At 38.3% G+C, this 12,212-nt stretch overlaps 1 protein-coding gene across 1 annotated transcript in view; it reads left to right on the top strand.

Annotated features, from left to right (window-relative positions):
* Positions 1–12,212, top strand: part of ERI1 (exoribonuclease 1) — a 58,912-nt gene that overhangs the window by 21,574 nt on the left and 25,126 nt on the right. The gene's annotated exons all lie outside the window — the stretch shown is intronic.

A 12,212-nucleotide genomic window follows, 5' to 3' on the forward strand; every position in this document is an offset into this window, starting at 1 on the left:
CTTACTTGAGCCAATAAATTTCTGCCATTGAGCAGTAGTCATATAATCAGCATCAAAAAGAATAATGTATAGCTAACAGAAGGCACAAAGTATGTGATATCCTTAGACAAACTATGGGTTACACTAAGACAAAGAAATCTAGATGTTTTAGGCTTATTCGGTAAACTCTTGGGGTGAGAGGGATGTATGCTCAGATGCTTGTGAATCCCAAGTAGCACTATACAGTAAACTGTAAAGTATTACTGCAAGTTTTTAAGAATTTCCTACAAATCCTTACTGTTCAAGGGCAAAGGAGTAGAAAATAGCAAATCGCTATTGAGGTGTCGATGGCAGGAGGTCTACTAGGCACACTCCTTAGGTGATTTTTTCATATAGCCACCCTACTGTGGTATTCAAATTCATGCCATAGCAAAACTGTAATTGCCTCTTAACTTACTTCCAGAGTTGCTCATGAATAGCTGAAACTGCAATTGGAAATCTGAGAATGGCAAGGAAATATTACATTGCCCTTCTCTTTTGTTTGCTTTGTAAAAGTCAACCTTCTAATTTCTTTGCTTATTTTTCTTTTTGCCCAAGTACTGACAAGCTCATGTATTTCTTTTTAAGACCTTCAGCATTATAAACTCTCAGTATTCTCTTGGCTCAACCAAATATTTTACTGTCTTAACTCATTTTTAATCAGTCTGTTGAGTCTCTGTATTCCTCTCCCATTTGATTTGGGATTTTGCTGAAATAAATCAGGCCTGTTCTGATAAGATTACCTTAAATATCAAGAGTGCTGCTGCTTTCTACTCTTTAATTTTCATTGTGTTCTATTGTCTTTAAAAGGTAAATAGCACAGACAGTTCTTGCAAGGAAAATGCTTAACAGATGAGTGCCATTTTAGTATCCCAATCAAGACAATGTTAGTATTGTATTCCTGTTAATTTTTATTTTTAGTAATATTAATATTATAGTGATATTAGTACTTATTAATAGGTTATTATTTACAAACAACCCCCTTAAGCATCAGCTGTGTTAATTTCCATTTCATGCTTCACTTGCTCTGACGTATTGACAGAGTGGGTTTCTGTTGAATTATTTCAAATCCTCAGTCTTTCGAACCAACTGAAATATATACCGGAGCACTATTTTGTCCATCTTTTAGTTCTGCTTTGTGTTCTTTTGGGTAAAATACTTAACATTTGCTCTGAAAAAATATTTTTCTGATGTATCTTTTTTTGTCTGAAGATAGACCTGTTTATCCTGCCTCCTAGGGACAAGTTTCTGCCTGAATTGAAATGAAAAACCACAGGAGTCACTAACAAGGGAGATGGTATCTCTGAAGACTAGTTTACATGGTAATTTTTTGAAAGATGGAACCATTTGACTTTAGTACATCATCCTGAATATTACCACCAAAATGATCATTTAAAACAGAATGATTTGAAAGGGAAAGAAGGACTGTTAGTAAAGTTCCTGGGGAGGGAAAAAGTGTGAGTGCTTGAGATAATCACATTTGGCCTGGGCTGTAGGTGGAGGCACCTAAGAAACTACCAGTCTCACTGATGAGCACACACGTGTGCCTTTTAAAAGTCTGAGCAGGGTGTGTTATACTTTGAAGGACAGCTTTTTGTTTCTATCTGCTGTGGAGCAGTATAAGCTCCTTGAGCAGGGACTGTGACTTGTACATCTTTGATTCCAACAATGTGTAATAAGATGTTTTGCCCATAGTTGAGTGCAGTGTTGATAAATGAATGACAGCATTGAATCTCTTTTTTTCTATTGTACTTAGAAGCTTCCTCTTCTGTACCACCATCCTGTATTTCAAAGCTCCCTGCCCCCACAAAGCCTCCAAAGCCCATAAATTTGTTAATCTAGAGCAGGAGTCAGCAAACTGCCACCTATGGGCCAAATCTGGCCTGCTGCCTGTTTTTGTGTGGCATCCCAACTAAGTATGGTTTTTACATTTTTAAATGGTTGAAAAAAATCAAAAGAAGACTTTTATAATGTGAAACTTACATGAAATTAAATTTTAATTTTTGTAAATAAAGTTTTATCGTAACACAGCTACCATTCTCATTTGTTTACATTTTTCTCTCTGACTGCTTTTGTGCTACGATGGCAGAGTTGAATAGTTGCAACAGAGTAGTAGTACCATATGGCCAGCAAGGCTGAAAGAAGTATTATCTGACCCTTTACAGAAAAAGTTTGTATACCCCTACCTCCCTGATCTAATGCAATATAAGTTCCATCGATAAATAAGAAATCAACTGTGATAATGTGAGAACCTAGAGCTGAATGTTAAGGTACAATGATAATTGCACCAAACATTTGTTGAGCACTGTTAAAGCACTTTGCTCCATTATTTAATAAGATTCCTATGAGGAAGGGAGGCATTATCATCTCCATTTTACAGATTGAAAAATGGAGGTGTAGTGAGGTTTACTTGCAAAAGTTCAGGTAATGGGAGTTTGAAACTCTGGCAGTCTGACTTGAGCCACTGCACCTTACCCCTGTGCTATGCTGCCTGCCTTACAGACTTCAGTTCATGTGATAATCTAAGAACAGACAGGTTGTCCTACATAGCATAAACATCTTCCTGCTACAGTTTGAACTGGACATTTTCAATGTTTCATTGTACTAAATGTTACATGTTAGGAAATAATCTGATGTTCAAATGTAACAAGCTCTAAGGCTTTTTGGGGAAGGGGGTGAGTGGGGAAGGAAAGTGATTTTTGTTTTAAAAATTTCCCAGTGTTCTTGAGGTGAGGATTGTTAGCATCCTGAGTTTGTAATGACACAGAGGCCAAAGAATGTAAAGCTTGGCTGAGGGGTAGAAGTCATTGTTTTTCTAGATTCTGTGTCAAGACTTGGGTAAGGGGCTGCTGACTCTAAGGCTTTATTTCTTTACTTTATTGAGACATGGTCTTGCTCTGTTTCCCGGGCTGGAGTGCAGTGACATCATAGCTCACTGCAATCTCAAATTCCCGGGCTTGAGTGATGCTCTTGTTTCAGCCTCCTGAGTAGCTGGGACTACATACACATACCACCATGCCTGGCTAATTTTTCTTTTTCTTTTTTTTTTTTTTCTTTTGTAGAGATAGAGGTCTCACTATGTTGCCCAGGCTGGTCTTGAATCCTGCCCTCCAACCATCCTCCCACTTTAGTCTATTATAAAGTGCTGGGATTACAGGCTTGAGCCACCACACCCATCCCTCTGAGGCTTTAGATCTGCTTTTGTACTTCCAAATGAATGTTCTCAAGGTAAATTTCATTAGATTTTTTTTTAGGGTGAATACTGATCAGTCATTGTTGAGTCGTGTACAGACATACTTCACTTTATTGTGCTTTGCAGATTTTGTGATTTTCCAAATTGAAGGTTGGTGGCAATCTTGCATCGAGCGAGTCTGTCAGTGCCATTTTTCCAACAGCATACACTCATTTCATGTCTTCATGTCACATTTTGGTAATCTTCCCAATATTTCAAACTTTTCCATTGTTACATCTGTTATGGTAGTCTGTGATCAGTGATCTTTGATGTTATTTTGTAATCGTTTTGAAGCACCACAAAGTGTACCCATATGAGATGGTGAGTTTAATTGATAAATGTGTGTGTTCTGACTGCTCCACCGACTGGCTGTTCCCATCTCCTTGAGCCTCCCTCTCCTTGGGCCTCCCTGTTCCCTGAGACACAACATTGAAATTGGGCCAATTATTAATAATAACCCTACAATGACCTCTAACTATTCAAGTGAAAGGAAGAGTTGCACATGTCTGGCTTTAAATCAAAAGCTAAAAATAACTAAGTTTAGTGAGGAAGACCTGTCAAAAGCTGAGTAGGCTGAAAGGTAGGCCTCTTGTGCCAAACAGCCAACTTGTGGATGCAAAGGAAAAGTTCTTGAAGGAAATTATAAGTGCTACTCCAGTGAACACATGAATGTTAAAAAAGAGCAAAGTAGCCTAATTACTGATATGGAGAAAGTTCTAGTGGACTGGATAGAAAGAAGATCAAACCAACCACAACATTCCCTTAAGCCAAAGCCTAATGTAGAGCAAGACCCATACTCTTCAATTCTACTGAAGGCTGTGAGAGGTGAGGAAGCTGCAGAAGAAAAGTTGGAAGAGCTTGGTTCATGAGGCTTAAGGAAAGAAGCTGTCTCTGTTAACATAAAAGTGCAAGGTGAAACAGTGCTGATGTAGATGTTCCAGCAAGTTATGTGTAATACATAGCCAAGGTAATTGATGAAGGTGGCTGCACTACACAGATTTTCCATGTAGATGAAACAGTCTTCCAAAGGAAGAAGATGCCATCTAGGACTTTCATAGCTAGGGAGAAGTCAGTGCCTGGCTTCAAAGCTTCAAAGGACAGGCTATTGAGGGGGTAACGTAGCTGGTAATACTAAGTTGAAGCCGATGCTCATTTACCATTCCGAAAATGCGAGGGCCCTAAAGAATTATGCTAACTCTACTCTGCCTGTGCTTTATAAATGGAACAACAAAGCCTGGATGACAGCACATATGTTTACAGCATGGTCTACTGAATATTTCAAGTTCACTGTTGAGATCTGCTCAGAATAGAAAGATTTCTTTCAAAATATTACTGCTCATGGACAGTGCACCGAGTCACCCAAGAGCTCTGATTGGACGTGTACAAGCAGATGAATGTTGTTTTCATGCCTGTTAGCACAACATCCATTCTGCAGCCCACGGATCAAGGAGTAATAGTGACTTTCACATCTTATCATTGAAGAAATGCGTTTTGTAAGGCTATAGTTGCCATGTATAGTGAATCATTGGATAGATGGGGGCAAAGTCAACTGAAAACCTTCTGAAAAGGATTCACCATTCTGGATGCCATTGAGAGCACTCACGATTCATGGGACAAGGTCAAAATATCCATATTAACAGGAGTTTGGAAGAAGCTGATTCCAGTGAGGGGCTCAAGACTTCAGTGGAGGAAGTCACTGCAGATGTGGTGGAAATAGCAAGAGAACTAGAATTAGAAGTGGAGTCTAAAGAGGTGACTGAATTGTTACTATCTCATGATAAAACTTGAATGAATGAGGAGTTGTTTCTTAGGGATGAGCAAAGAGATTGGTTTCTTGAGATGGAATCTACTCCTGGTGAAGATGCTGTGGACATTGTTGAAATGACAACAAAGGATTTAGAATATTACATAAGCTTAATGGATAAAGCAGCAAGGTTTGAGACGATTGACTCCAATTTTGAAAGAAGTTCTCCTATGGTTAACATGCTATCAAACAGCCCTTCATGCTACAGAGAAATCACTCGTGAAAGCAAGTGTCAACTGATGCAGCAAACTTCATTGTCCTATTTTAAGAAATTGCCTCAGCCACCCCAACCTTCATCAACTACCACCCTGCTCAGTCAGCAGCCAACAACATAGAGACAAGACCCTCCGCCAGCAAAAAGATTACAACTCCAAAAACCTACGTGATTGTTAACATTTTTAAAAATAAAATATTTTTAAATCAAGATATGTATTTTTTTGGACATAATATTTGGACTTAATAGACTATAATGTGAACATAACTTTCATATGCACTGGGAAACCAAAAAATTTGTGTGAGTCAAGTTTATCGTGATGCTCACTTTATTGAAGTGGTCTGGAACCGAATCCATGATATCTCCAAGGTGTGCCTATATATAATTGATCAATAACAAATTTAGAATGCAAATCCCATTTTTCCTATCATTTAGTTGAGCAAGAGAACAAAATTGGAGAAAGCATATGATTTTCTGCTTCTAGTCTAGCGTGGTTCACCATAGTGGGTCACAGCAGATGAGTCAGAGATTGAGTCGTTCTATTCAAATGTCCATTCCTGCTTTCTGACCCTGCTCCTTTGAATATAGACCTGTTTTCCCTTTGGATTTATTTTTGTCAGTGGGCCCCGTGGTTATCACAGTCACATAGGCTTGAAACCTTGTCATTACTCATGGTCTTCCCCCTCCTTTTAGCACTGTGTCCTTTGATTATTTTCCAGTCACATTATCCTTACCGCAGTCTCTGTCTTCATCCTAGCTACCCAGACTATTGTTAAAATTCAACTGGCTCTTTTGCTGTCTCTTCCTATGTATCACTGTCATTAAAAAATACTTCCTAAAATGTGGCTTTGCACATTGATCTCAGAAACCTTCACATTTCTCATAGGATAAAACTCAGCTCTCCCTTGGCATTTTAAGATCCTCCACAGTCTGGTTCCTAGCTACCTGCCAATTTTCACAGTAGCCATCTGCTCTGGGCTAATTGTCATTCCTCTCGCAAGCCTACGTGCATCACACCTGCACCATCCTACTTCTGTCCCCAGGAAATCAGCCCACCAGTCTCGTTCTCTTGATTCTGATTTTTAAAAGACCCACTTTGATTCCAGCCTTTGCTTTCCCAGACTACCCTGACCTTTGGCAACAACTCCCTCTATTTGTTCATTCCTTGAGCCGTTAATTTGTGCTACAGAAAATCATATTTACTGTGTTTTTTCTTTTTCCCCAACAGGAATGTAAATTCTCCAAGCACAGGTTTTTACATGTTGTATCCCCAGAACCTAACACATAATGAATGGATGCTTGGTTAGAAATAGTGCTGGTAAAATGTACTCCATAAAGTCAGTGCCTTTTCCTGAGATTACAAAGGGTGGTGAGTGTAAGTCCCAAATACCACGATGAAGGAGTTGCTGCTTGGGCAGAGTTACAGATCTGAGCTGTCCCTTTTTTTGTTACTATGCACCATAAATAAATTTTTAGAGGCTCTGACTCAATAGCAGAAGTGTTTAATCCCTGTCTATGCTTGACTTTCCCTCTAGGTGCCAGGAGAAGCCAACAAATGTTAAGCTCCTTCCTGGTAGTTCATTGTATACGTTGCTGATAAAAAATCTGCTCCAGGTGTCTTTGGCCTTGAAAAAGGTTATTGCTTGCCTTTCCTCTGTGTAGAGTAGTGGTTTTCAAATTTTTTTTGCGCAAGTACTCCCTAATTCTTTGCACATCTAAAGCTCTTACGAAGTTTAAATATTGGCAAAAGGTATAATACTCAGCACAGTATAAATATTGACATCTTAAAACAAAACATACATCATTCTTTATATGGCTAATGGAGTCTAAATACCATAGAAATTTAATACCATCATCTATATAGAAAATACATAAAGATATTTAAAATTTTATGTTTTCTTTTTCTCCTTGAATTTGTATTTTCGTTGCAATTCCCCAACAAGGTTTCATTCTAATGTAATACAATAGTCCCACTTTAACCATGGTTTCACTTTCCATGGTTTTGTTTACTCAAGATACAGTACCATAAGATATTTTAAAAGAGAGACCATATTCACATAACTTTTATTATAGTATATTGTTATAATTTTTCTATCTTATTAGTTATTATTCTCTTTCTGTGCCTGATTTACAAGTTAAACGTTAGCATAGATATGTATGTATAGGAAAAAACATAGTCTTTATAGGTTTGGTTCTGTCTGTGGTTTCAGCATCCACTGGGGTTTCTGGAACGTGTCCTCTGTGGATAAGGGGGACCACTGTGCAGCAGAATTCACCATAATGCCTAGGTGAGGCCCCAAAAATTGAATTGTGAAAATGTGGGGTCATGTTATTGCAAGAATAATGAAAAAAAGCATGTTTTAGTTGGTACTCTCCCACAAAGAACAAAAATAAAGGAGGCGAGACTTACTGTACAGATTGACCATTCATTAAATTTAGAAAGTCCTCATTGGTCACAAGGCAGTCACTTTCCAGCCACCACCACCTCTCCCACCTGCCATCCCCAGAGAAGCTGACAATTTTCAGCTCCGATGTTTAAGAATAGTGTTCTGGCTGGAGGACGGGCCAATTCTATTATATCTGATTTGTGTATTCTTGGAGTTTATAATTGAAATTTACTCTATATTTTTATGCCTGAAAGTCATTGATCATGCTATCGAATTTCTTGTTCATTTTTTGTTGAAAACAAAGAATTGGAAAGTGTCTTTTAGAAGTGTTTGTTACTTAGAATTATTCATTCTCAAATTTGGGGATGTAAACCCAAAGGTCTTTACCAAGACTGTCAAATGATTATTAATTGTACCTGTTATTCTTTAACTTAGTAAAACTTTATTTAATTCAGTATATTAACAAAGGGTTAGGAAGATCCATCCTATTACTTTCAAAATACCTTTTTGGATATAATAATTTTTGGTACACTTAGTGCATTAAATGTACTTTCATTATAATATATATTTCATCAGAACCTTGGAGCTGCAGATTTAATCATTCAAATAATGGTAAATGCCTCTCAGTAATGAAATCAAGTTAAATATCTACCGTCTCATTAAATCAAATAACCAAATCAGACTTACTTTGTTAGAAAAGGTCTGACTTGAAAATTCAAATGTGTTAATGAATTTTGAAGACTATTAGAAAAATTATTTTAAAAATTACAGAACAACTCTTATAAGTCATTACTGAAAACACTCAAGATTTATCATCATGTAGATTTAACATAAAAAATGGTAAGTATACTGTTTTTCATTGTTTAACTTGTAACAAGTCATAGTCATCTGTGGCTAAAATAAGTTTCCTAAATGGAAGCAAGTAGGTTTATAGAAGGAAAGATTCTCTTTCAGTAAAAGTGTCTATATGTTTAACTAAGGTGTTTGGCTTTTGGAAGAATTAGGACTCAAAAAATAATATTAATTTTAGTAGAATCAGACTTTTCCTAAATAATGTTATATGCTGCTAAAAACTAACTGGTCTGCCAGTTAGAATCTAATTTATTTTCTAGTGATAGGTAGTAGTAAATACTAACTTCTCATTTCATAAGATTAAGTAAATGATATTTGACTATTTGGAGTAAATATTTCACGATATGATTGTGAAAAGTTTTGTCAATAGGTTTTATTCAGTGAATCATGGAAATTCTGGTAGTCCTGAAAAATACTTCAAGTACAATTAAAATAATCAGCCTCACTAAAACTATTCTTGTTTCGATTGTCCAAAGGTACTTTCCTTTCCAGTCAGTGACTGTTGTATGAATGAGTTTTTAAATAGTTGAAAAAATTACAAGAAAAGCTGTTTGTAGCATTCAGTATTGTTTACAGATGCTTGCTGCTTTGCTAGGATTTCGGTCAGGAGTGGTGTATTTCTTGGCAGGAATCTTAGAGATGGAAGTGGCCAATTTGCTAGATAAAAATTATTATTACTTCTACTTTACTCCACTTTACCACACATTCACATTTTGCATATCCTGACAAGTCCCTAAATATCCCCATTTCTAAGTCCCCCTTTACAGAAGTTTGGAAGCGGGAAAGTCAGGAGGCCCTCAGGCCTTCTGCTGCCTGGAGGAGACTTCGTACGTGACTCCCACTTTTCTACTCTGGGGACTTTAATGCCTCGAGGCTGTCCAGCCTAGAGTGAGTGGGCAAGGGGAGTGGTGTGCCTTTATTTTATAGAATGGAAGAAATATTTTGGATGCATTGGTTTTGTTTGGTTTGTTTTTCGGGTTGCTCAGTTTGAAGAAAGGGTGTGTATGAAAGGTCAGAAGGTGGAGGAAAATTCTTTTAAAATGACCCTTGCTCAGGGACCCCTTAGGAGGTTTTCAGGTACCCATAGAGTTAGACATACCCCATATGAAGACCTCTGGTCCTGACTGTTGAAAAATTTTGTATGTTCATAAAATGTTTTAATCAGTGATAATATTAAATGTGCTTTTCTTGTGTTCACATTTGATAAAAGTTCTTATTTAAGACTTCCTGAGTGAGCCTTGAGAAAACTGGGTTACTCTTTTGTAAGAGGAGTGTAAAACAAACCTGCCCCTGGCTCTCTAATGTCAGGAAGCCTGTCCATCAACCAGCTAACACCCAGCCTTTTGAGTTCCCTTTGTCTGATAATGTCAGGAACACCTGGGTTAGCATTATTCCCACCTTGCTCCAGTGCTGATTCAGTCCTGGGCCCTGGTGAAATCGCATATGCACGAGGTATAGTGTAAGGAAACAGTTCTCAGTGCAGACAGCTGAACCCCGGTCACTTGCTCTGCTGAGTGATTCAGCGATTACACTGCACTTCTGCCAGCTTGCCTAAAACGTACAGAAAGCAGAGTGGGGAACAATGACCCTGTGTGTGTAGTGAGAAAAATGTAGGAACGCCAAACAGTAACTTGCTAATGATGATTCAGGAAAGGCAGGTAAAATATAATGAATCTTAAGTCATAAAATTTATGTTAAAGCCCACATTGCTTCCTACAGACAGCGTCCTTGTGTTCTATCATTTAGTGATTTGAGAGGAGAGAAGGAGAGGGAGTTTTAAAAAAATTAGTGGTAGGAAAGTTCCAACTTAACAATTTAAAACATTCTTATAAGGGTGATTTTTTGCTCAAATATATAGATTGATGGTGTGCAATAAAAATCTTATGCTGTCTTAGATACCAGTTTTTTATTCGTGAGAAAGGTTATTAAAACATTCAAAGACCGTACTTTAGTACTACTTTTTTTTATGACCCTGCTAAGTAAAGTCATTTATTTCCCGACTATTTGAGCATCAGGTTTGGGGAGAAATTTTACTACTGTTCAAGGTAGAAGGGAATAGAATAAGATAAGCATTAGGAATTTCTCAAGGCTAAGAGAAATTTCTATACAAAGAAGAGAAAGAGCTTGGGAGTGTATAGCCAGAATGCCTCATCCAGGGTGTATTTCCCCAAGCTTATGTCCCTGCTCCTCACTTCGCTGTGTTTTCTCCTTGGGGTGCATAGGATTTTATTTATCCCCTCTCTGCAAAAGGTTCCTACAAGCTACTGCCCTAACCTCTCTTTTGAGTACCAGAAATTCTTTTCCACCAGCTTCCTGGGTGTATTTCACAGGTGCCACCAGCATCAGGAATTTAATATATTAAGAAATAAACACGTGCTTATTCCTTCACCCTCTGTCCCCTCACCTCCACCACACACACAGCCCATGCTTGTGACACCCAAGGCAGGGAGCACCCTCACGTCACCCAGTTCAGATCTGCCAGCTCCCTGGTCTTTGTGGGTGCTTATGAGGGTGTTTCATTTGTCACACTGCAGGCATTCTGAGGCTTTCTGCCCCTGGAGGAAGCCTAGAGGTGATTACCCTTTTCATCTAGAATGAAAGTTAGCATAACAAAAACATGATGCTTGCAGGAGGTAATACAAGTTGAACATCCCTAATCCGAGAATCCCAAATCCTAAATTCTCCAAAACAGAAACTTTTTGAGTGCTGACCTGATTTCGGATGTTTGGTTAGGGAAGCTCAGCTGGTGAATATAATACAGATATCCCAAAATCTGAAAAAAATCTGGTCCCAAGCATTTTGGATAAGGGACACTCAGCCTGTACCTGAGCCTTCACTGCTCCCAAATGCAGGGTCATAAATCTGCCTGGCGCATGCTCTGTGAGCTCTGCAAGGCTCTGGACGAGTTTGCTCCTGGAGAAAAAAGGCTTGGCTGCTGCTTCCTTGCAGCCTAAACTTCATCTGGTCTGTTGGAATAGGTTGTGTTTAATTCTACTCTTATGTCTAAGTTCATCTTTTTAGGTTTCTAGCTTTTGAACCATGCTTGAGTGTGGGGAGTGTGCATAATTCTGATTTATTTTTCAAGTTTTATTTCTACTTCCCCACTTATAATTGATGAAAACCATTTCTGATAGTCATTGGAACGCTTGTGTCTTCTTGAAACTTCCTCCTTTGAGACAAGTGATGAATGTTTCCTTGTGTGGCCCAGTCAGGTATGTAGGTGACATATCTGGGAAAAACCTGTGTGCGTAGTTCCCTCACCCACCTGCGCAGTTTCAAGCCCAGCTTGTGTGACTCTTCTGTGACTCAGTTATGAATCCTCATAGCTGTGGCTGCCCACCCCTGCCCAGTCGTCCTGTCTTGATACAGCACTTTGCACATTCTCAGACCCTGCCATGTAGGGGCCAGGCCTAAAACAAACAGCTCAGAGGAAGTAGGGCTTCCTTGGGGTTCAGGAAAATGAGGACAACTGTGGAGAAATCTTCATCAGTCATGGTAGGCAGATGAGATGCAAATAGGCCTAGGCTCACATTTTGTTAGACACTTTTAAATAGATACTTCTAGAAAATGAAAAGGTTTGCATTTGATATCACATAAGAGAAGGTTAGGCACTTTTGGAAGCTTTTTTTTTTTAAAAGTTCAGTCCAGAGATGCATTATTTACAATTGTATTGTTTATTGGAGATTTGAAAAAAATTTTTTTTAT

The sequence above is a fragment of the Eulemur rufifrons genome, chromosome 12, assembly GCF_041146395.1.
Source record: "Eulemur rufifrons isolate Redbay chromosome 12, OSU_ERuf_1, whole genome shotgun sequence".
NCBI classification, from domain to species: Eukaryota; Metazoa; Chordata; class Mammalia; order Primates; family Lemuridae; genus Eulemur; species Eulemur rufifrons.